General features: G+C 37.2%; 1 protein-coding gene across 17 annotated transcripts in view; it reads left to right on the forward strand.

Moving 5' to 3' along the window:
* The window catches only part of LOC110347711 (uncharacterized), a 199110-nt gene extending 175508 nt beyond the window's left edge, over positions 1-23602 (forward strand). For all 17 annotated transcript variants that reach the window (XR_015440104.1, XR_015440103.1, XR_015440106.1 and 14 more), the window contains 2 exons: positions 20716-20805; positions 21758-23602. The gene's annotated coding sequence lies outside the window, so the exon portion shown is untranslated. The remainder of the gene's footprint in view (positions 1-20715; positions 20806-21757) is intronic.
* The last annotated feature ends 2106 nt before the right edge of the window (positions 23603-25708 follow it).

Below are 25708 nucleotides of genomic sequence, written 5' to 3' on the forward strand. Positions count from 1 at the left end.
GAGTCCTTCCTGCACTAGCAAAGCAAGCTGGGACAATTTCCATCCTGTGATGCTAAGGAAAAAAAAAAAGAAAACAGGAGGTATTGTACAAGTGACCTAAATTTGTTTCCACCATTCTCTGAAAACCATCTAGTGCTACGTGTATGGATTACTCCATGTGGTTTAAGAGAGAAGAGGGTGACCCAGGTAATAGGTTAAATTATAAAATGATTCCCTGGACTCTTTTTTCCCTAACAGTATTTCCCAGATTTTAAAAGCTCCAAAGAAAGCTATACTTGTATGTTGCCATATATTCCAAGTGTCTTCTTTTGTTTCTGCCAAAGAATGTAGTAAAAGTATGCTCAGCATGTGGATATCTCACTTTATCCACCACCATAATGTATATACCTTACAAATGGAATAGAACCATCCAGAAAAACCTGATAATATTACAGAAGAGCTAAAAGTAAAGTCAGAAAGGAAATAAGCTATTTACTTTACCTCAATGACCTGACATGAATATGACATTTAAGAACTAAGTTACTAAACTTCATTCATTCAAAGAGTTGGTGTTTTGGTGAAGGTCACAGTAAGTAGGGTGCAAATCTGATCGTATTTCTGGACTTCAAGAGTTTTTAATCAGCCACCTATCACAGAAAGTCATATGGCAGTCATTCAGAGCCACATAAGCACTGCAAAAATGTGAAGCGATTTCCATTAATGGAATTCCAAAAATATGTTCAGCAACGGAAACATTTTGGGTGTATAAATAGTAATTGAAAAGTTATTTTGCATCATATTGATTATAGTTATACATTAATCACTCTGGAAGAGTTACGTAAGTGCCGTGTGCTAACTGATTGTGCAGTGGAGCTCCTGAAAGAATTAATGTCATGAGAGGTAGGAATAAATCTTGAGGAAGAAGTATTATCATATCGTAAAGCCTCTGCCTCAAGGGGTGCCTCTCTAATATTTTTAGGCAAAGAATAGTAGACCTTTCAACAGCCCTAGAAGTTTGACTCTGAGGACATAGGGTTCTCAAATTCTGCTACCTACATGTCCTCAACCCAGGCCTAATGGTCTGTTTTTCCCTACCAAGGCCCTGACTTCAGAGTATAAGACTTAATAAGGCTTCATATTAAACCTTCTCTGCAATTTGACTGTCACCATCAGGTCCTGGGTCTGATTTTCAGGCAAATCTGCCTTCTGAATGCAGTAGTCAAGGATCTCTTTGAGTTTATACATTATGCCCTAAATTAAGGGTTGATTAGTTTAAGCCTGCTAACTTCATAACTCTTATAATTGCCATTGGTATCCCATCTCTCAACCACTGGAAAATCTGTGAGTGCCAGTATTCTATCCTTCTTTGCCACTGGTGAGCTTCCTAGTAATTTGTGATGTTGTAGCATGTCAGGGGCTATTACTACTCCATTTCCCTCCTATAGAGATATTCTTCTCTTGGTATTTTAATAATATTCAATTTCAGAAGCATCTCATCATTAAAATCATCTTATTTCAAAATCAGGACAAAATGCCAAGGGATTAAAAAACCAGTACTCCTAGGTATATGTCATCTTGCTTATATTTTACAAACTGAATAATAATAAATGTAGTTTTAGTCACCTTTTCCATTGCTGGTACATAATTCCAACACCCACAACTTAAAGGGGGAGAGATTTAACTTGGCTTATGCTTCTGAGAATTTAGACCATGGTTGGCTGGCTCCAAGGCAGAAACATCATGGCAGAGGAAGGCTGCTCATCTCATGGCAGCCAGGGAGCAGAGAGGGAAACTGCCGGAGAGAAAGAGGCACAGGATCATAGACTCTAAAGTTTGGCTCATGGTTTCAGTCCGTGGTTGGCTGGCTCCAGGGCAGAAATGACATGGGTAAAAAGACTTGGGTAGAGGACAGTTGCTCATTGTGTGGAAACCAGGAAGCAGGGAAAAGCTGGGAACAAGAATACACTTTTCTAAGTCATGCCCCCTAGTGGCATATCCTCTACCATGCCTCACCTTCTAACAGCATATTCAGCTGCTGAACTCATCAGTGGATGAATTCACTGGTGGTGACTGCTGTGCCCCATTGTTTCAATCACCTTCCATACACAAGAGGCTTCTGGGGGACCTTTTAGACCTAAACCATAGCAGCCAGAATTCCATACCCAGGTTTGCCATTCACTGCCTCTGTATGCCTCAACAATTAGTCTCGGAGGCTCATTTTTCTCATATCTTAAATAGGGATAATCAGAAAACATGAACACACTTAGAATCATTCCAATCTTCCTTGTACATGTTTCTCTAATCACATCAGGCCAAATTCTCTTCTTTGCCACAATTCTATGTTACTTTTCCTAAACCTGAACTACTTTTCATGCTCTCTAGCTAGCTCCTCATTCTTCAGGTCTCAGCTCAAATGTGACTTTAATAAGTTCTAGGGAGGCTGTCACTGTTCTGTCTAAAGTAGATTATCTCATAAGCTTCACTATCCCTGCATACTGCTTTCTCTATGATATATAATAATATATTATATCATATAATATATATAACATATATAATATAGTTATATATATGTATATATATGTATATATATGTGTGTGTGTGTGTATATATATATATATATATATATATATCTTTTTTTTTGGTACCGGGGATCGAACTTGGGCTAAATCCCCAACTCAAAATCTTTGATATGTTATGTATGTATGTAGAATTTGTTGTATGTACATGCAGCTAGAAATAGACCTTTTAAAATGCAATTCTAGTTCACAGCTTGGGAAAAAATGTTTAAATGTTTATTAAATAAACACCTGAAATTATTTCACTGAATTCAAGTTATTAATGTAGTATATTCAAAGATATTTTAATTATATGGCTATCTGTACTATACTCTAGATGCAAATGCTATTTCATTATGGCCAAAGGGTCTCTTAGGTCAGTGATTTGATGCTATACCAAAATAGTAATAGCTCTATAAATTTTATGGATTTATACTATCTGATAATGCATCAAATACTCATGTTCATAATTCTTGCAATATTTTCTTGAGGTATGTCATATATGTTATCTTTAGTAAATGAATTATGTGTAAAATTTGAACTATAAAACATGACACAATTTGAGAGCTCTAAGTATGTAAATGAATACATGTGAAGTGAGTAATAGCTTCCCCTTTGTCCATCAGTCAAATTTGTCAAGTTTCTTTGACACTGGACTTAAGAAGAGTAGTGTAGAATTGAAATAAATGCACCTCTGAACTGCCAATCATAGAAGTGCCTGTCAGCTTTGAGCCCTGCCTTAATTGAAATTTGAGTATGCATGAAAATTCATTGCTTGGTACTCTTATATGATTTATATCCATAATCACAAAAATGTGAGGCATAAGGTTCAGGTGCAGATTGACATTCTCCAGCCTGCTGAAAAGGAAGTGGATCATGACCTTTTAAAGCCACAAGGAATCACTTAAAGTCCATTTTCTCCTTAGCCACCTGGAACATCAAATCAAAAAACATGTATGGAAGGTTCAGGTTTTGAATTGCAAAGTGATATCCAAAACATCCAACTATTACACACAGAGCTGGGGCAAGGGAAAATTAATCAAGCAAAATTAATCAAATTTAAAAGAAATTTTACTTGCATCTTTTATACATTAAGTGAAGGAAGCATGTTGAAAATTCTTTCCAGAAACAAATTCTTTTTGACTACAGTTCTTTCACTAGTTTAATTTTAATGTCTTTTGGAGTCATTATTGGAAAGATATAGAATTTCAGGAATGTCAGTTTCTAAAGCTCATGAAATTGCTAGGATCAATTGCAAGTTCACCTCCTTGTAACAGTGCACTGGCTCTCACAGGCACAGGACTTGCTTCTAGTACTTCATTTAGTAATTTTCCTAGACTGTATCTCAGTACATTATTTCTATATGAATATAGGAGACAGGACAGAATTTAAGGACTCAGTGACTGATTGGGGGTCTTGGAGTTTTATCACTTTACATTTCATATGAGGTCCAGATATGAAAGAACATAATTTGTTATTTTGAGTATGTGTAATACGCCATGTTCTATCGAATGTATTAATTCTTCTCATTTAGTCTTCTTCATAGCATTCTAATATTTTTTTTAAAAGTGACAGGGTGGCCGGGGATTTAGCTCAGTGGTTTAACCGCCTGCTGTGCAAGCACAAGGACCCGAGTTTGATCCCCGGTACCAAAAAAAAAAAAGTGACAGGGAAACAGACAAATTACAGTTGGGAAAATGTAAGTAATAACATGGATGCAAATTCATCTCAAGCAGTTTCCAAGGCTCATACTCTTCATACTACTCATACTACCTACTTTTTGTTTGAAGTCAATTAAATGTCAGTCTTTTTATCAGTGTTAAGGCCAGTGCTCAGTAGGAGACAGGTTGGACCACTGACTTGCAAAAAATGTTTCCAATCTTTGATTCTAAATCAGCTCCTTAGTTTCATTTCAGGGGCTCACAGCACTGCCTGTTGACATTTCCAGCTAAAGTATCGACATCTTCAGCCCCTTTGAGCCTGCTTTCATCACTGAAGATGGCCAGGAGCTGAGGTCACCTCCCCTTGCAGACTATACCCTGGAGCTTTCTGATGCAGGAATCTCATCAGTAGGGTCACTCTGGAAAGTAATGGTTCTTAACCTAAGTTGCCTCCTGGTCATGCTTTGTTTTCTCTCCTATCAATGCATCCCCTTGGCAGCAAATAATCCTTCCAACAATTATCAAGGCAAAATTATCAGCACAATCTTTAGTGGGCTTTTCAGTCTCAGGTACCTTTGGCTTCCAAATAATTGATGGTGAGTAAAGCCTCACAGGCCTTTGCAGGAAATTATTGCAATTCCTATGGAAATTTTCGCTCACTACCCTAATTTTGACTGCTCCCTCAACCCTATTTTACACTGCTGGAGGTACTCATCTTTCTCTTAATTTCCAATGGTATTATTCCTCCCAAAAGACAGGAATAGGGAGCTACTTACTATCTTCTGAAAGCATCTCAATTCAGATTTACAAAGATGGGATAAAGTAAAATCTCGGACTCTCCCTTCTTGGGCTTAGGAGTATCTAATCAGTATTCAAGGAGAATCCAAGAAGTTTTTAGACAAAAGGCAAAGGCTGAGTTAGTAATTCCAAGCAGTTATACAAGGGAACAAATAAGTCCTCCAGCCTTCATTTAATCAGCACCCTGCCACTCCCTCTTTAACATTCCATGGAATACCCAATACGCTTTTCCACCAAGCTCTGCCCCAAATGAACATGTATGAGAAAAAAAAAATGAAATGATTGGTAATTTTTAAGCCATGGTTTTAACTGAAAAATACAATTTTAATCTGAAAGGGTCTAATTCTCCTCTGGATCCTTCTGTACCACTCATCTGTCACCAAACTGTACAGTCTAAGAAATTATTTTTTAAATGTATTTAGAGACTGTGTTACCAGTTCAGTGAGAGACAGGTGTCTTGTACTACACTTGTTGAGTTATCTGTATCTTCTAATGCAGTGATTTTCTAATACTCTGAATATTTTTTAATTAACTCAGATCCTTTGCAGCTTATACGAAATTATTTCTCACTATGCAAGTTGTACAGCTATAAGATACGATAAAGAACAGACATATGAGGACCTCTCTAGTTACTGAGTATGTATCCCACTGACCTTAAATTACCAAAGTATCTGTATTACAGAAAACACATATAATCAGGAATTCTTCTATCCCCTGTAGTGTTTATTTAATGCTCCACTGCAATTCGATATCCAAATCTTGGAATTTATTTAAAAAGTAAAACCACATTAGAGCCCCATCATTCAACATATTTTTCTGATTAATGAACTACAGCACAAATGAAGCAAGTTTTCAGTTAATGAGCTACTAATAGATGTATCTATAAATACTAATTACCACTAATATACAAATTAGTTACACTTCAAGTTTATTCTCTTTGTATTTGCATTAATTTGTTTCCTTTCCCTTAATCAGTTAAATTTCATCTAAAAATAATTGTAGAGCTATGACTTCCAGAATGGCAGTAAGAATACTCTACAGATATGCTTCCTTACAAAACAACCTTAACTAGTAGTCACTTTAAAAAAACCCAGCAACTATTTCAAGTCTATAAAATCCCTAATGTCATGCAACAAGTGAAGATAGATTTTATTCAAGGAAATCTATATGGTCCACTAATCTTGACAAGCGCACTGAAAATATGCAAGGGGAAAGAAAATTCTATTCAGTGAATCAGTGATCCTAGCTAGAGAAACTGGATATCTAGTTTAAATATTTTTAAAGTTAATAAAAGAAAAAGAGAGAAAGAGGGAAAATGCATCTTTTTCTTATGTGCCAAAATGAACTAAAATTAATTAAAGACTTAAATTTAAGATCTAAAACATAAAACTCCTAGGAGAAAACAGAAAGAAGTTTCTTGACATTTGTCTTGGCAATATTTTTGGATAGGGCAACAAAAGCAAAAAAACCACAAAAAACAACCCAAAAACCAAATGGGGTACAGTCTTTTTTAAAAGACAAGATCTCACTATGTAATTCAGGAACTCACTATGTAGCCCAGGCTGGCCTTGAACTCACAGTGATCCTCCTGCCTCAGGCTCCGGAGTGCTGAGATAACAAGCATGCACTACTATACCCTGCCCAGATTACACCTTCTTCATGGTAGAGGAAATTAAACAAAATGCAAAAGCAATCTTCAGAATGGAAGAAAATATTAGAAAAGCATATGTTTAGTAAGAAGTTAATATTCAAAAAAAATAAGGAACTCATACAAGTGAACAGCAAAAAAAAAAAAAAAAAAAAAAAAATCAGTTTAAAATTGGGCACAGGAGGCCAAGAGAGACAAATACCACATGATTTCACTCATACATAAAATCCAAAAAAGTGAACTCATAGTGATAGAGAGTAAAACAGTGGTTCCCTGAAGCCAAGGAGTGTATGGGAAAGGGCAGGGTGGGAAGAAACTGGTTAACATGTATAAAGTCCTAGCCACAAGAGAGGAATAAGTTCTAATGTTCTATTATAGTGATTATAGTCAACAATATTGTATTGTAGAATCCAAAATAGCTTAAAAGAGGTTTTAGAATATTCTCATCACAAATGATAAATGAGATGATTGATAACCTAAATGTCATGAGTTGATAAATTCAAAATACACAAAATCCCAAAATATCACACTGTACCCCGTAAAGATTTATAATTCTGTCATAAAAAGTAAATAAATAAAAAATTTTAAACATTAAAAGGGCCAAATAGATATTTTTATGAATATATTTTTCATATATTTGCTCATTATTTACCTATCTTCTTTGGAAAAATATCTACTCGTATTTTGTGAATTCAACTTCTTGAGATTCCACACATACTGAGATCATATAGTATTTTTCTCAGAGTCTGGTTTTCTTCATTTAGCAGAATATCATCCAGTTCCATCCATGTTGTTGCAAATAACAGAGTTTCATTTTTCTTTATAACTGTATAATATTTTATTGTACATTCATCTGCCATTGGACACTTGGCTTTTTCCTATATCTTGTTTAATGCAAATAATGCTACAGTTAACATGTGGGTGCAGATATTTCTTTGACATACTGATTTCATTTTCTTTGACTATATTCAGGAGCAGGATGCTAGCTCACATGGTAGTACTATTATCAACTTTTTAAAGGAATCTCTGTACAGTTTTTGATAATGGCTGTGCTAATATACATTCTCACCAACAGTACGCAGGAGTTAAATTGTTTTCACTCCCTCTCCAACACTTACGTATATCACCTTTCATCTTTTTTCATTTTAACATATCAAGTGACATGTTAAAACCTCATTTTGGTTTTAATTTGCATTTCCTTCATGATTAGTGATTTCATTTTTTCATATACCTGCTGGTCATTTGTACATCTTTGTTGGAAAAATGTCTGTTCATAATGTCAACTCAAGAAAGGACAGAGTACAATGGTTGGTACCAGAGCTAGGAGGGTGAGTAAATTGGAGAAATGTTGATCAAAGGGTACAAAGTTTCAGCTATAAGGTAAACAAGTTCTAGAGATCTAATGTACAATGTGGGTGTTGGTGGGTGCAAATGGATTCATTTAATTGTTATGACTATTATGCAGTGTATATGTATATCAAACAGCACCTTGTACACATTGAATATATTTCAAAAACAAAGCTCACTAAATCTTTGAAATAAAAGCGAAAGACTGTGTCACTTATGCCACAGTCCACTTCCTCCTTTACACTTCTCCCCTAGCTCAACAGGATGAAAGCTCCACTCCAAAGAGAGCTGTCTCTCCCCTAAGCTGCCAGTCAAGCATTCTAAGGTATCTCCCTAGGCAGGATGGACAGGCTACCAGCATTTTTAGATCCCCCCTCCCTACTTTCCAAACAAATGGGGTCAAGACTTCAAGGACTCCTTTCCACCACCAACCCATTTAAAGCTCCACTAGTTCTACCCAGATACGAAAGATGGGTACTACTGGGGTCCAGTTATCCTCACCCAAGTTTTTTCACAGTGAGAATATTCTGTAGTGGAAGAAGCAAGCTGAGCTGCCCAGTGCCTGGCTCATACAGCCGGAATGGTACTCCAAGTGAAGTGAGTCATTGTCCCTACTCTTGGATCCAGTGCAGTGGCTCCAAAATTTTACCAGAGGGAGAAGGAGGCAAAAAGAATGTCAGGTATGTGATCTTTCCCCAAATAGATGGAATTTCTTTGAAAGTAAGAGTGGCTAAGTTCAATCTTGAAGGAATTCTCAAAGAATAATAAAGACTTTTGTGTTAGCAATTTAGAGGATGCTGCTAGCTTAGTGAGAGGGACTGGCACAACTATGGGCCAACTAGATTATTGGAGAAAAGCAAGCAAAAAGAGAACTGTGAAGATGAGCTCTTCTCGGGTAGGTACAAACCTCAGAGCCAAAGCTTGGACATACCACAGGGCCTAGGGTCACCCCAGAGTGACTATGCACTGCTAAAGTCTGGATTCTCTCACAAATGACATTGGAGGGCCAGGAATTTAGCTCGATGGTTCCACCACCTGCCTCGCAAGTTAAGGACACGAGTTCAATCCCCGGTACCAAAAAAAGAAAAAATGACATTGGAGGATTCACACTGAAAGGGAAATAGATTTTATTAAAGTATACCAGCAAATCAATAAATGTAATACACCACATAAACAGTTTGAGGATATGTGCTCTCAAAACAAGCACTACACCACATAAACAGAATCAAGAACAATAATCCATGATTGTTTTGATAGAAACAATAGAAAATAAAAAATAAAAAATAAAAAATAGTTGACGGAATTCAACATCCATTCATGATAAAAACTCTGAAGAAAATAGGTAGAGAAGGACCTTATCTCAATCTGATGAAGGCCATTTGTGACAAGTCAACTGCCAACATCATGTTATATGGGGAAAAGATGAAGTCTTTCCACCTAAAATCAAGAACAAGACAAGGATGTCCAGTGTCACCACTCCTGCTCAATATTGTGTTCTCCAAACATTAGCCAGAGGGATTGGCAAGAGAAAGAAATAAAACTGATACATAGAGGAAAGAGGAAGTCAAATTATCATTATTTGCAGATAACATGATTCTTTACATAGAAGACCAAGAAAAATTCACCAAAAGACTTGAATTAATAAGCAAATTGAGCACTGTAGCATACACAAAATCAACAGACAAAAATCAATAGTATTACTGTAGAACAATAATGAACCTATCAAAAAAGAAATTAGAAAAACAATAGTATGCACAATACCATCAAGAAAAGTCAAATACTTAGGAGTTATCCTAACCAATGAAGTAAAAGACCTCAACACCAAAACTACTGTACGCTGGAATTAAAAAAAAAAAAAAAAAAAAAGGAAAGATCAAAGAAGACACCAGAACATGGAAAGATATCCCATTCTTGGATAGGGAAGACCAATATGGTCAAAATGGCCATACTACCAAAACTGATACATTGATTTAATGGAATCTGAATCAAAATATCAACAGCATTTCTCACAGAACTAAAGAAAACAGTCCTAAAATTTATATGGAACTAGAAGAGATCCAGAATAGTAAAGCAATCTTAGGCAACAAGATTGAAGCAAGAGGTACCACAATCCCAGATTTCAAGTTATATTACAAAGCTAAAGCGATTAAAAAAAAACCCAGCATGGTACTACCACAAAAACAGACATGTAGATCAGTGGAACAGAACAGAGGGTACAGAGACAACCCCAGACACATTCAGCCATCTGATCTTTGACACAGGGACCAAAAACATACACTGGAGGAAAGATAGTCTCTTTAGCAAATGTTGCCGAGAAAACTGGCTATTCATATGCAAAAGATTGAAATTAGACCCATAGCTCTCACCATTTACTAACTAAAATCAAAGTGGATCAAAGATCTAAATATTAAAACAGAAACAATCTGCTGGAAGGTAAAATAGGTAAAAGTCTAGGAGACATAGGCATAACCAAGGACTTTCTGAACAGAAATAATACCAAGAATTAACAAATGGAATTCAAAAGCTTCTGCACAGAAAAGGAAACAACCAGCAGAGAGAAGAGACAACTTACAGAATAGGAAAAAAAGTTTGCCAGATATTCCCTAGACAGAGTGCTAGTATCTTGAATGTAAGAAGAACTAAAAATATTGGACTCCAAAACAAAAGACACAATCAAAACATGAGCAAGTGAAATGAATAGACACTTCTCAGAAGAGTATAAATGAACAATAATCACATGAAAAAAATGTTCAACATCTCTGGCCACTAGAGAAATGCAAATTAAAACAACACAGATTCCATCTGACTCCAGAAAGAATGGCTATTATCAAGAAATCAAATAAAAACAAATACTGACAAGGCTTCAGGGAAAAAGGAATACTTTTATATTGTTAGTAATGTAAACTAGTACAACCACTGTGGAAAATAGTATGGAGATTCCTCACAAAACTAAAAATAGAAATTCCATTCAATCTAGCTAATTCCATTCTAAATATCTTCCCCAAAGAATTAAAGACCTAATATTATAGTGATACATGCATACCTGTATTTATAGTAGCACAATCCATAATAGCAAAATCTTGGAAGCAGCCTATGAAAGAAAATGTGCTCTTTATATACAATAGAGTACTATTCTGCTATAAAGAAGGATAAATTTGAGTCATTTGTAGGAAAATGGATGCACCTTGAGACCATAATGTTAAGTGAAATAAATCAGACACACAAGCTTAAATATCACGTGGTTTCTCTTATATAAAAATGGAATATATATATATATATAAATTAAGGAACAAAATGAAAGATAGATAATAAGAAATAAAGAGATAGATCTTTTGCAAATGGGAAGGAGACCAAGAGATGGAAGATGAGGGAAAGAAGGGGAAGGGATGAAAAAGAATCAAGATGTGTTATGTATACATACCAACTCCCACAATAAACGTAATCATAATGTCCTGCCAATGTGTACTGATAAAAATAAAATGTTAAAAAGTATACATTAGCTACTTTACTAAGCAAACGTATACCAGATTTCTAAACAAACATGGGGAAGGTACATCAGTTATAGGGTTGCTCCAACATAGTATCAAAAATGTTCAGTTTTCAACAACAATTCAGCAAAATTATGACACATTCAAAAGAACAGAGTACCATGGCAGCTACCCAGAAGGCAAAAGAATGCAAGTAACCAAAGCTGCCTCTAGGAGGGCCTTAGATGGCAGACTTGACAGACTTCTGTTCACTGTAATATGTTCAGAGAACTAAAGGAAACTATTACTAAAGAAGCAAAGAAAAGTATAATGACAATATCACATCAAATAGGGAATAAAAGTGAACTAAATAAAAGTTGTAGAATTGAGTATACAGCAATTAAAATGAAAAATTCACTGAAAGTGGCTCAAAAGTAGATTTTAACTGATAGAAGAAAGAAGTAATGACCTGAAGATAGAATAATGTAATTTATGCAATCCAAAGAAACAGCACTTCACAGAAATGTAGCACACGTGCATAATTAGATTATGTTGGGAGAGGAGAAAATAAATGAGTAGAAAAATAAATGGAATAATTGCTGAAAACTCCTGAAATCTGATGAAAAACAGTGTGATCACTACTTCTAAAAACCTCAACATATTTCAAGTTGGATAAAATCAAAGAAATCTTCAACCAGATACTTCATAATTAAAATGCTGAAAGACAAAGAGAAAATCTAGAAAGTGGTAAGAGATAAAAACTCATACAAGGGCCTGGGATGTAGTTCAGTGGCACCATACCTGACTGGCAAGTGCAAGGTCTTGAGTTCGATCCTCAGTACAACTCATACAAAAGGAAAGCCTCCAAAAAATTAACAGCTGACTTCTTTCCAGAAGCAACGAGGCCGTAAAGACCACCTATTTGAAATGTGACACATTCAAAATGCCAGAAGAAAACAAAAACTGTCAACAGAGCAATCTTTCAAAAATGCAAGTAAAATCAAGATATCCCCAGATAAATAAAACTGAGGAAATTTGTTTTTATTAGAATTCCATACAATGAATAGTAAAAGAAATTCTTCGTGCTAAAAGTAGGTGACGGTTAGAGCAAACTCATGTGATAGAAGAAAGCACACCAATAGAGGTAATTACGTAATTATAAAATACAGTATAAATGCCTAGTCCTTCTCCTTTCTCTTACCTTACTTTAAAAGCAATCATATAAAGCAGTATGTACAAAATTATATTTGGGAGCCCAAAACATAGAAATGAAATACACTGATTATAACAGCAAGAAAGGAGAGGGGTAGAAAAGAGCTGCGATGGAAATGAAACCATACAGTCACTGAAAACTAGAGAACCAGGTTATGGAGAACCAGAAATGGCAAATAAGGTATTTAATATAACAAATTTTATAAATGTACATTTGCTCTCCTTTCTTTTCTCAGCTCCTTTAAAAGGCACAAAGTTACATAAAGTAATAATTGTAACACTATACAGTTGGATTTATAATATATGCAAATGTGACTTTTATTAGCACAGAAAGGGAAAAGAGTCAATACAGCTATATAGAAAGAATTTTACCACATTTCCCTGAAATTAGATTTATAAATCTAAGTGAAATCTGAAAAATTAAGATATATATGGCAAGCCTTGGTTATAAGGATAGACATAAAAATCAAATAGATAAAATTTAGAATCAAGATTTTATTCCTATTTATATTCAACTGATTTTCAACTGGAGTGACAAGAAAATTTAATGAAGAAAAGAATACGTTTTTCAGTGAAAGTGCTAAAACAAATGGAAAAGAATAAAGCAGGATCTCTCTTGCACACCATATAGAAAAATAAATCTCGGAAGGGATCAATAAATTAAATATAGCAAAAGCAGAAAATACTTTGAAGAAATTCTGGATATAAATATTCATGACCTTGGATTAGCAGTGTTTCATAGAAATAGCACCAAAAGCCCAGCAAATAGATAGATAAATAAATAAATAAATAAATAAATGAAATTGTAGTTCATCCAAATGTTTAAAAAAAACTTTTGTGTTACAAGGAATGCTATTAAGAAAGTTAAAAAGACAATCCACAGGATATGTTTGTAAATCATACATTTGATAAGGGATAAAGACAACTCATTAATTAAAGAAAAATAACTCAATTAAAGAATAAGCAAAATATTTGAATACATGTTCCTAAGAAAACATATTAATGTCCTATAAGTGTATGAGAGAATATTTGACTTCCTTAGCTATGAGGGGAATGCAAATCAAAGCCATCAGGTACAACTTCATATCCACTAGCATGGCTATAATTAAAAAGCCATTTTTAAAAAAGTATTAAAGTTAGAACTCTTATATGCTTCAGATGGAACTACAACACAATACATACATTTTGGGAAACTAGGCTTGCAATTTCCAAAAACTTTAAACATACATCTCTAACAATTTGACTCCTAGGTCTATATCCAAGGAGAAGGAAAACATATGTCTATACAATCACTTGTACATGAATGTATAATTGCATTTCTGTGAAATAGCCAAGCTAGGTAAATTTGCATAGTCAGAAAGAAGTTTGGTGGTTGCCTGGGGCTGGGAAACTAGAGGAAATGGGGAGTTCCTATACATGGCTGTGAGTTTGTTTGTAATAAAAATGCTCTAAGACTGATTATGGTGGTGGATGTACAATTCTGGGAAAACAGTAAAAATCATTGACTTCTATACTTTAAGTAGGTGTATGGTATATGAACCATGTTTGAGTACAGCTAGTATACATAAAAGAACACTAGAACATATTTAATTGGTACAAATTATGTTCATTCCTGATTTGAAGTTATTAAAATGTCCCAGAAACCAGGTCACAATTCCCTATTGTTCTGGAAAAAATGGTTCATTGTAGTGCAAACAGTTTATATCCTTAAGTAATTAGAAGGAGAGCTAAAATTGAAACTGTGGTAAAACTTGTTTCATTCTCTCAATTCCTGGTAATATGGGAACTGGCTCAGGGTTGGCCATTGTGAATAATCAAATGAGTGACACTGAATTTTAGAGTAAGAAAGGATCTTAGATCGTCTTCCTCTCACTTTACTTCAGAACTGCCATGAGTTGAGTGGCTTTCTCCACTCTCAGACCCAAAAGCAATGGGGCCAACTGATCATTGACTGAAGCCTCCGAAACTGTAAGCCAAGATGGACTTTTCCTTTTTAAAAAAGTTGATTATCTCTGGCATTTTGTTACAATAATAAGACGCTGACTAACACACATAGATTAATACTTGGTTATATAAATTTCAGCTCTCAAGATTAGACAATCCCAGGCTAAAAGAAAGGCAAACATATTTTCTCAGTACATATATATAACTTCTCAGAGCCTTCAGTCCCAAAGGAGAGGTTTAAAGTTTACAATATTTTTCAAATCTATTTGACCTGAAAAGAATTTTTCACAGAGCATCTTAAGGAACTAATGTACTATATAACACAGTTGGAGAAACAGTGGCATAGCCTACATCACTCATTTTATTAATAAGAAAATTGGGGTCCAGAAAGGTGAAGTGCCTTAAGTCATACTATGAGCTACTGATGAAACCAAAATTTAAAGCCTGTTGCTTAATAGCAGCACAGTGGTTATCATTTTGCTTTGGGATGGACAGCTTGTGAATTATCCTGTCTATTATGTTTGGGCATTGGAGGAATGTCCTCCTCCTCCAATATCTAAACTAGATGAATGAAAATGTTTATAACCATCTCAATGATTAGCAATGATCAGCTAGTGGGAGGAGAAGTTAAAAACACAGAAGAAATGAGAATGTAGATCCTAAAGGGTGTGACAGAGGTAGCTAGCTATCAAACAAGATTTCATACTTGTTCATTCATGTGGTTGTGTTGGGATATACCTGTGCATTCAGGTATGGTTTTGTTGCAGGCTCCTACTAATGGACATGCAGGTGATTTTTTAAGCAGTCAGGATCCTTTCTTCCCTTTCTCTTTCCCTTTTATCAGCTGGCTGCTGAACATCTGAGTCCCTAGAGAATTATAAATGTACTGCAATGGAAAGAAGCCTACTTTCTGAACCCATGTATGGAGGAAAGCCATTGATTGACCAGGGAGAACTCTTATAGGAGCAAGTAATAAACTATTGTGTTAAATTACTAAAAGTTCCAGATTTAGTACAATAGCTCACATTGACCTAAATCATATAGAGAGATATGGAAGAAAATATGGGCAAAAGAAGAAATGAGACATGTCAAAAGTATGTTTGAAGGATTTTAAAATTTGGACACATAGCTGTTCTATCTTGACTGGAAAGAACCTGAACAGAATAGGTTAGCACCCCCTTACCACAACTTCCCAAACCAATATCCGCTCAGTAAGTCATGTTGCCTTGCCCTGCTAAGCATTCTTGTGTTTTTATTTCTCTTCACTCCTGTTGTCAGTACCCTCACCTGGCTCACCTTCAACTTTTAGTGGGACTACGGGAGATGTGTTCTCATTAGTTACATATTTTACAACACAAACGTGGGATTATGTCCACTCCTACCATGCCCTTGGTCTCTGCTGACCCCCAGCATGAACTTTTTCAATTAATTTCCAAAATGATTAAAGTGCAGACTCTTGCAGGACATACATGGCTCTGCATGTCCTGGCCTGTTTTGGCTTTCACCTTCCTGTCCTCAGACTCTGTACCTTTAGCTGTGGCCATGAACTTCTCTAAGCTCTCTAAGTGGGTCACTTCTCTTGCCTCTTGGCCATTGTACAAGATACTCCCACTTCCTGACATGCCCTGCTTCTTCCATCCTCCTTTTTTAGACCTTTCATATCCCTCTCTTCCAATAGTTTGAGTCCTGCTCCACTTCGCTGTCACCTCTTCTAGAAAGGTCTCTCTGACACCCTCAGGCTGTAGCAACTTCTAATTTTCTGTCTGTCCTTAGTACCCTGTTGAAACCCCATCAAAGGACTTTCACACTCTCAAATTGTTTCTCCGTCCATGTCCTCTGCCTCCTGGGGGCAGAGATACCTCATTCAGCATAGCATGGGTGCTTGCTACAGAGCAAGCGCTCAGTAATTTTATTTTTCTCTTTTTGGCCTTAGTGGATGATTGGGGTGGATGCCTATTTGGTCTAAGCTTAAGAAAAGAAAAATTTGCATACAAGACAATAAGCAATGCTGGTTAACAAACAGTGAAAAAAAGATCATTTTGTCTCCATGTTTATTTATCTCTGCTCCACATTTTATTTTTTCAAATTGCTGTTTGGCTATTTTAAAGGATTTGATTGACAATTTCATTGTTCGCATGTAAGTAGACAAGGCAGTAGTACCTCTCACTCTCATTCTCTGCCAGCCAGGGCTTGAAGAAACCTGGCTGATCATGAGGGTTAAAGCACAGGTGGGGTCAATACTTTGGGTCTGCAGTCAGAGGTGTCTGAGGTCAGTCCTACTGTAAGATTTAGCAGCCATGTGACCTTGAGCAATGAAATAATGTTCATAAAATCCTTAGCAGAGTGCCTGGAACATAAAAAAACCAAACAGCTGGGCTGGTAGCAATCGTGATTTATATTTGCTACGAAAATTAATATTAATTTTATCATTATCCTGCCCTAATACTGTTGTCAGGTTGTGACTAAAGCATCACTGTGGGCTTTGTACACTGTGTGCAGGAAAAGTAACCAAGAAAAACCAGCCCCATGAGGTCATTAGGGAAGAGCTCATGCTTCTCATTGGACAGACATGAAAACTCCCACTCTGCAGGGTTAGGAGACCTGCTCCTAGTCACGAAGCCAGCCAGAACAGAGCTAAGATTCAAACCAGAACTTCTGATTCCACAGCCAGTTCTCTTTCCAGTGTACCACACAGCCTCTGGGTATTAGCATTTCCATATCCCAAAGGCTTCTCAGTTTCTAAGATCAAACAGGACTTTGCATACCAAATATGCATACTGGGACTGCCTCTTCTCCTCTCTCATTCATAGGTATTTGGAATTGTGGAGCTCTGGGGCATTCTGCCCAGGCTTCAGCACTTTGGGCTATGGTTCCCCTTCCTCCTTGGAGGGGCCCTCTGCCAAGGGGTCAGGCTGGCTCTCACGGAGACCAGTGTCCTTTCACAAAGTTGCTTCTTCAACTTCTTGGGGACTGGGCTAGGAATGCTATCCATCCTGCTCACTCCAGAAACCCAGAGATACACAGGTTTTTATGTTTGGTTCTTGCTTATCATGGAACCTGAACCAAACATTAGGATTTGCCAAATCTGTAAATTTAGTTCTCAGTGCAAACTGCAAAAGCAGGTAATACACACAGTACACAGAAAGTCAGATTGTCCAAGCTTGATAGGAGTTAAGGCCCCATCTAGTTTTAACTATTTCTTTTAAAGGAGGCAATCTGGACATAGAAATGATTAGAAATAAACGTCCAGGATTTAGTGAAAGTAATTGTGAGGTGTCTCTTTGGTCCTATTCTATAATCCTTTCCATCATGGTCATACTTGGATACCTCCTCCAGAAACCTACTGCCTCAGACTTAGTAATCTGCCATCATTACAGGGAGCCATTTTCACATAGGCCATTACCAGTGATCAGGATGAGTCAGTTTGTGTGTGTGTGTGTGTGTGTGTGTGTGTGTGTGTGTGTGATCCCTAGTTCTTGGGGGCTTTGTGTAATAGAAGCCTTGGACAGGGTATATAGAAGTGTGAACACTTCTAGAGCTCTTTCAAGAATGGTGCTCATCTCTGGCTCTTCAGTATACAGAGGAAAGTGTTGGAGAGGTGAAGCTTGCATTAGGATCCATGAGTTAAGCCAAAAAGCCAGAAGCAGCAGAGAGGCTATCAGGCACCAGCTTCAGGGGCAGGGTTGGAGGATGAACTCTTTGGGGATGAGTCAGAGAATTAATTATTGTCCTTGGCACCTATGGTACTTTTAGCCTAGTGTTCCTCTATAGGTGAGAGTGAAATCTCCGAAGAGACCAAACTGAGTTGATCAGTTCCTAGAAGCTTTGATATCTTTAAGTCCTATAGGATATCAATGTCTCAGATCTTCTCAGGGTTCCCTAAACCAGAGTTGCTCCAATCAGAAAGGGAAGATATCTAAGGTCCTCTGTTCTCTAGTCCTGCATCTTTTGAACCTTCACTCCTAGTCCTCAACCAATGATAGGCAACTCCCTAGATTATGGCAGTGCCATACCAGGGGGCTAAAGGATGTGTGTCCATAGTAGAGGACCATTCACAGGTAATGGAGAGCAGAGAGTGAATCTGAAGGGGAAATCACCTTGTGAGTATATTAAATTCCACCCCATTTAAGGTAGGAGGTAGTATTTCCTTATTCTTAAGTCTCCATTGTCCTCCTTGGTACCTAGTGCATGGAAGAGTCTGCATAAACATCTGATGAATCACTAGGTAAATGAATGAATGAAAGGAAGAAGCAAGTTTTTGAATTAGCAAGTAAATTAATCAGCTATCTAGGCTGCAGAATGCCTGCTGAAAAAATACAAAAGGAATTATAAAACCTTGGTTACTGATGTAAACATTTGGAAGGATTCTATGATGGAAAAAGATAATTTGTTTATATAATTTCTACTGATATAAATTTCTTTTTCCTTTTTGTATTCCTCAGAAATCTATAAAACAAAGTATCTTAGTTACTTATTGTGTCATACTGTGACACAGTACCCAGCACCCACACCTTAAAGGAGGAAAGGTATATTTTGGGTCATAGTTTGTAGAGGTTTCAGGCTGGCTCCAAGACTGTAAAACGGCTGGTACCAAGGCAGGGGGCATGGCAGAGAGGCATACAGAGGAAAAACAGCTCGTGGCATGGTGGCAGGAGGCAGAGAACAATCAAGGGAGGAGGAAGAGAGATACATCCTTCCAGGCCACGCCCCCAGTGGCCCATCTCCTCAGACCAGGCTTTACTTCCCAACTTCACATTTAGCTATAACTTCATTGTTGCACTAATTCGCTGTTGAGTATCTCATCCTCATGATTCAGTCACCTCCCAAAACCCCACCTATGAACACATGAGGCTTTGGGGGAACATCTACATATAAACCGTAACACAAGAAAACTATAAATTGTTTTGTACTTTGAATATCTAAAAAAAGTTTTGATGTTATTCCTTTCGTTTCTATAACTAGTAGAATTCTTTCTCCCAATGAGCTGTTTTTCACTTGTGCTCTCTCAAGTCTCTTGTCTGTAGTTACCATTTGGCCTTTTCACCACTAAACTCGTTAACATCCTCGTAGAAAAGAGGCAAATAGAAACAGAAAACAAAAAGGTGAAGAAAGGATTTCGAAAGGCAGACAGCCCTGTAGCCATGAGTCCTGGGTTCACCATCTGTCAGTCACCTTGCACCAGGGACTTAGCTTCTAGATTAGATCAGAGCTTACCTGTATGATTATGAGTGAGTTGGTAAGAACAATATTTTGCATCCTTTTTAACACCCAATGAATGCTCACTTTTAGTTATGGCTATCATTATATTGTTATTATATTATATTACATCATATTGTGTCATGACATATCAATCAACATGGTATGATAAATATAATTATATAGCAGTATTACATTGTATAGCATTACATTATATATAGAAGTCTTATATATAGGCAGTAGTGTATTGATCGTGGCCTTGTTAGACCAGTAGATGTGGATATGTTGACCAAAGTCATATCCTCTACAGACTTCTCTTCCAATCATCCCCTTACCCTTTATGTTTCTCTTATATTCATTCTAAAAATAGAACCCAATAGTCTGCTTGTGTTTCCTCTAAAACAACCTTCAATTACACCTGTGCTAGGCCATCTTGCCCTTACCTAAATGTGTCCCCCTTCTCATTCTGGAGAGGCTATTTGAGTTCAGAGTCCTGAGGAAACGCAGAAACCTTACATTTCAGAAGGAAAACCCATTCAAATCTCATTTTTTGACCTGAATTTCACCCTTCTCCAGCATTCAAAACTCCCACTCACCTAAACAACCTGGGTTTTAGAGTTGGTTGGAATCATGAAAGTTTAAGGTTATTAGAGCTCAAGGACAGGGCTAGAGTTGAATCTGACAGCTTCTTTCCTTCCCTTCACTGAATTGGTCAAGACCAGAGCATTGTGAAGAAAAGGCCAAGGTTTTCTAGCAGCCTTGGGCTACTGGATTTCAGGAATGGATGTGGGGTTTCTATTTCTTCGAAGAAATAAGGTACACTGACACACATAATTCTATGTTTACCCTGTGGCAAACATTGTTGGTTAATTTCTACTCTCCTTTTTGTTTTCTTCTTTACATTATAGGATCTCCGTTTTGGGAGGCATAGAAACCTGCTGAGGAGAGATGGAGCCATCCCCAAGCCTGAGAAGATGAGCATAATTGACTTATACCAAGTATGGAAACCCCGTTCCCCCTTTCCTGTGATTAATTTGGGTTTAGGGTAATAATCCAGTTCTAACCAATATGACCACATGGACAGTCTATTGGTACGTTCTTCTCAGAAGACTTGCTTTCTATTGTAGGAGAAACAGCAATTTCCTTCCTCCCTGGCTAAACACAATTGTTTGAGAACATTGTACTTAAAGCTATGGCAAACATTTTTGTTACCATGATGCAGGAAGTCAAAGGGCAAAGGATCCAATAGTAGGAGGACAGAGCATTGGTGGTATCATTGAACTGCTGAACCAATTTGGAAATATCTGCTTCCAGACTTCCCAGGATTTGTGAAATGAAGAAAAATTTCTGTTGTAACTATTTCTTTTCTGTTGCTTAAAACCAAACACATCTTACATGACTTAAATACTATCCAAATAGTTTTATTATTTTATCTATTCTCATGCTTTTAGGTTCTGTTTTATGATTTTTATGTTTTTAGCATTAAGTATAAGCCCAGCCCTTAGTAAGACTGTGATAAATGAATGAAAAGTTTAGATGATAATAATTTTGAGAGTTGCAGAAATATGAGGGTCAGGATCTAATTTCAGGTTCTTTAAAATTTTTGATTGCCTTTCTGCTGTTTTTTTCTGATTCTACTTTTACTGGAACAAAAGAATGATTAGGAAGAACTATCAAAAATGACGATACATGATAAAAACACACAAAGTTATCTGTTAGTAAATAAACAATGACTAGTCTAGTAGCTATTGCTAAGAAATCTCTCTTGAAAATTTCCAGAAACTCTCATCAGCCACATTTATACCTAACCCTCTGATGATCAGTATTTCAGTGACCCAAATCAGTGTACATAACTCAGTGAAATATTTAAAGCAGTACTGCCTTAGAAAACCTTAGAATATGTGTTTTGTCCATTTCTTAACAATTCCTTTAATGTCTTCTCTCTATCAGACACTTCACTGCTCACTGTGGATGAAAGATGAACAACCACACATCTCCTTTCCTTGAAAAGCCCATGGGGTCAAAGCAGGGGTGATGATCCACATGGAAGTATTATCAAGTCTTGGATCCAGTTCTCTCAGCAAAGCATAGAGCTGCCACTGAGTTAATAAAGAAATAAAATTCCTAGACATTACCTCATGACACAGAGTCCATGAAAATGTACCAAGTTTGGTCCTTTCTAGCCAAGTTCGCTTTGGGAGGTGACTATGCTATCACACTCAGTCCTTAACGTTTTCCCTACATTCTCCAGAGGAACCCCTTGCCCGGGTGCCCTCTGAATGAGTCACCCGGCAGAGCTACTTCAAAAGGAGAACAGGTTTGATGACTGGTTTTCTTTTCTGAGTAGGAGGATTAAGAGTAGTGGCTTGCTTAGCTATGAATCAGCAAAAATAAGGAAAGTACATATTGGACCCCGTGCTCCTTCTTAGCCAACCATGACTTCTGAAGGAGACCAGAGCCCTGGCGGAGAATATCACTGGTCCACCAGTCTCAAGACCTCCTCTTGGTTCCACATGAACCATAAATGTACAAAGTCACCAAACTTAAAGGTATTAATTTTATCACTGGTCTGCTGTCTTAGTTAGGGTTCACTAGAGGAACAGATTTAATATAAAATATGCAATCACCACCTGTGCAATCAAGGGTGAAAAAATGAAAAATGGCTGCCTACACTGGAGGCCTGGAGGATCCAGTTGAAGACTGAAGGCCAAGAGCTCACTGTAGAGTCCAATATGAGTCTTTGTTAGAAATCCAAAGGGTCTACATTCGAAAGCTGAAGAGTCTGCCCTGGAAGCTTCAAGGAACTAAAGATGAACATCCAAATGGAATGGCAAAGACTGGAGCTCCTCAAAGAAGAGAAGGAAAGACTTCCTTCTTTTCCTTCTTATTCTGTGCAGCCTATAAGCCTGTTGGTTAGTGCTATGCATATCTGTGGTGTGCCTTTCCTCTTTAGTTTGATCTACTTACCAGTTATCTTCAGACATACCCAGAGCTTTACTGATCTGCTAGGTATTTCTTACTCAAGCCAAGTTGACGTAACACAATTAATGATCACATCTACCTTTTGTAGAAATTGCTGGGAACTGGTATTTCTTTCCTAACATACAAGCCTTCCTGTCCTCCCTTACACATTTTTGCCTATTCTCCCATCACCATGCATTTAGAGATATCCTGGCCTTCTGCTAGTTGTACAATGTGTATTTGTCCTTCCTCCAGAGACATTGTTACAAGAGCCTGACGTCTTGGGAATGCATCCCAGAGGTTCTACTTTAAGCTTTTGGGTTCACTTATGATGACTCCCTGTGGCTCAGTTTCTGCATCTATAAAATGAAGATTTACCACCCTTCCCAGATTCCCATGGGCTTCCAATTTATCAGTGTGCATCACTGATCCTATCTGTACTGTTCCCCACACAGACCATATTTGTGGACCACAAGCCTGGCAACCATGATATTTCAGACTCATTCTGCATCTGGGCTTATGTACTTTGTGAAAAGTCATCAAATTGTACCTATTATTTATGCCTATATACCATGCTTCAATAAAGTATTTACTTAAAACTTTTGCAGTTATGTCACAACCACTGAGCCAGACAGGGCTTACTTTCTCTGCTCTTTTTCCCCTCTCTTTAGTTTAAAGAATTATACATGCATATACATTTATTTTAGAAAGCAAAATGAAACAGCAAACAAATGAAAATTAAAAATGATGCATGCTCATTCCCAGCACCCAGACAATCACTGCTAATATTTTACCAGGTGTATATCATCTTTGCAATAAAAAAACTTATGTTAATTGTGCTTTATAATCCTTGTGATGTAACCTACTTGTAGTTCAAAAATATAATTTTAAAGCATGCTTTCTAGTTCATTAAATGGGTATAGTTCAACTATTCAACCAATCCTATTATCAGAGTTCCAGTATTTCGTGATGCTGTTGTGAACAGGTTTGGATGTAAAAATCATTGTGTTACACTGGTGTTTCCCTCAACCCAAGGTTTAATTATTTAAACCACTCATTTCTTTAGGTTTCTTGGTCTTTGAGGAGATTCAGAATTACTTTACTATGCACTGTATCTTCTGGACTTTTCCTCTGAAAGATTTACATTTTACTGAAAGAAATAATGTGCTTGACAGAGCTGTTTTCAAAGATGGGATGGGAAGGAAGAGAAGCACTCTCAGTTACAAAGTGGGTCAGCTGGAGTGGACAGGCGCCACCTGGTAGCCTCAGGATTTCAGACCCCTGATTTGCTGGGGCCTATGCAGCTCAGGAGCCTTGCTGTGATCACAGTGGTATTTGCTTCCTGAGTGTTATTTGTTGTGTGTCTGTTGTGCTAATGACTGCAAATTGTTAATGGCTGTGAAAAGCTAATTGTTGTGCAAGGTGTTTCTCTCTGTCCCAATTGCCAGGGGAGTACGCAGTCACTGTTAAGCAGAGACTCTTTAGAGCCTCTAACACAGTCCTCCTGGGGAATCCTCACAGCAGTCTAGCAAACAAACAAGCCTCCACCCACCCTGAACCAGGAGGCTTTGCACTTGGCTGGCAACACAGAGCAGGAGGGGCAAGGATTTAGGGAGCTGTTTTCACAAAGAAACTAAGGAGCAGGACATTGTTTGTTGGTCTCCAGCTGGAGAACCGAAGTGGAAAGAATTCAGTCTTTACAGGCAAGTCACCTAAAATAATACCAATGTAGCAGCTGGAGCAGGCTAGATGCTATGCATGGTGCTTTGTGGCTTTTTCTTTTAGTCACCCCCCACCAACACACTTTTCAGAGTAGTACACTGGGGCTTAGAGAATGAATGATTCCTCCCAAATTATTTTTATTTCAGTGACCAGATTCTTAACCATTGCATAACAGTACTTCTAGAAAACTGGTGGACCAGCTTCAGGCCTTGCTGGTATGTATTCAGACAGGCATGCATTTGGAGGCAAAGTATCCCAACAGTAAATATAACTGATTATACTCAATGATTACCTCATGAAAGGTGGCTGATTAAAAAGCAAAGCAAAAAGCAGTCCACATGGGCTCATGAACGTTCATTTCTTCTGGGATCCTATAAGTAAGGTTTAATGTCTCCCTTTGCTTCCACTGAAGTTTTGTATCCTAAGTTATGAAAAAAATATCTATTTGGTTAGCTATTATTTCCTTGTCCTTTGATTTGAGTTTAATAGTTTATTTGATAAGGCAAACTTGGCACAGTAATGCATTTTGAATTCATAATGCTACAAGTTTTGCAAACCTTTATCCTATTTTTTTAATGGGCTCTTTAGAATTATTCAGCTGCCTCCTCCAGCCCCAGTTTTTAAGATGTCTTTCTTCTATGCCTTCCTTTTCCCAGGGACTATAATCATTTGCTACTTTGTGCTGGTAATTTCATATGCAAAATTGTGCTTCCAGTTATGTATAACATTTTCAGAAAGAAATTGAATTGACAGCAATAGAAATTGATAAAGAATCTATGTCTAGAATTGCTATGAAGTGGTTAGCCGGAATTCATCCTACATATTCCTTGTGAAAAACAAAGCAGTGAGGCCAGTCCTTTGGGAATGGCAGTCTGCTAAAACGGGGTAGATGGAAACTCTGCCATTTATAGTTGCAGAATAAGTTGCCTGGGCAACGCAGAAACTCAGGGAGTGGGGAACCGGCCTCACCTGCCATCCTTCCCATCATTTTCCCCTGCCTCATTAGCCTAACAGATAGCAAGTGCCTTTATTGGCTTGGCTATTAATGGAGCAAAGAGCTGGTATTAAAGTTAATGTTAAACTCTTGACTACCTTGCTCAGTTCAGTAATGAGATTTGGTGTGAGTAGAAAAGCAAAAAATAGAAGAGTTTTTATTTCTAACTCCTCAGGAAGTGATATGTGCTGATTATGGCTGATAAATTATTCCTAACAATTATT

The sequence above is a fragment of the Heterocephalus glaber genome, unplaced genomic scaffold (genome assembly GCF_053883595.1).
Source record: "Heterocephalus glaber isolate CG9 unplaced genomic scaffold, H.glaber_assembly_v1.0 deba00001481, whole genome shotgun sequence".
NCBI classification, from domain to species: Eukaryota; Metazoa; Chordata; class Mammalia; order Rodentia; family Bathyergidae; genus Heterocephalus; species Heterocephalus glaber.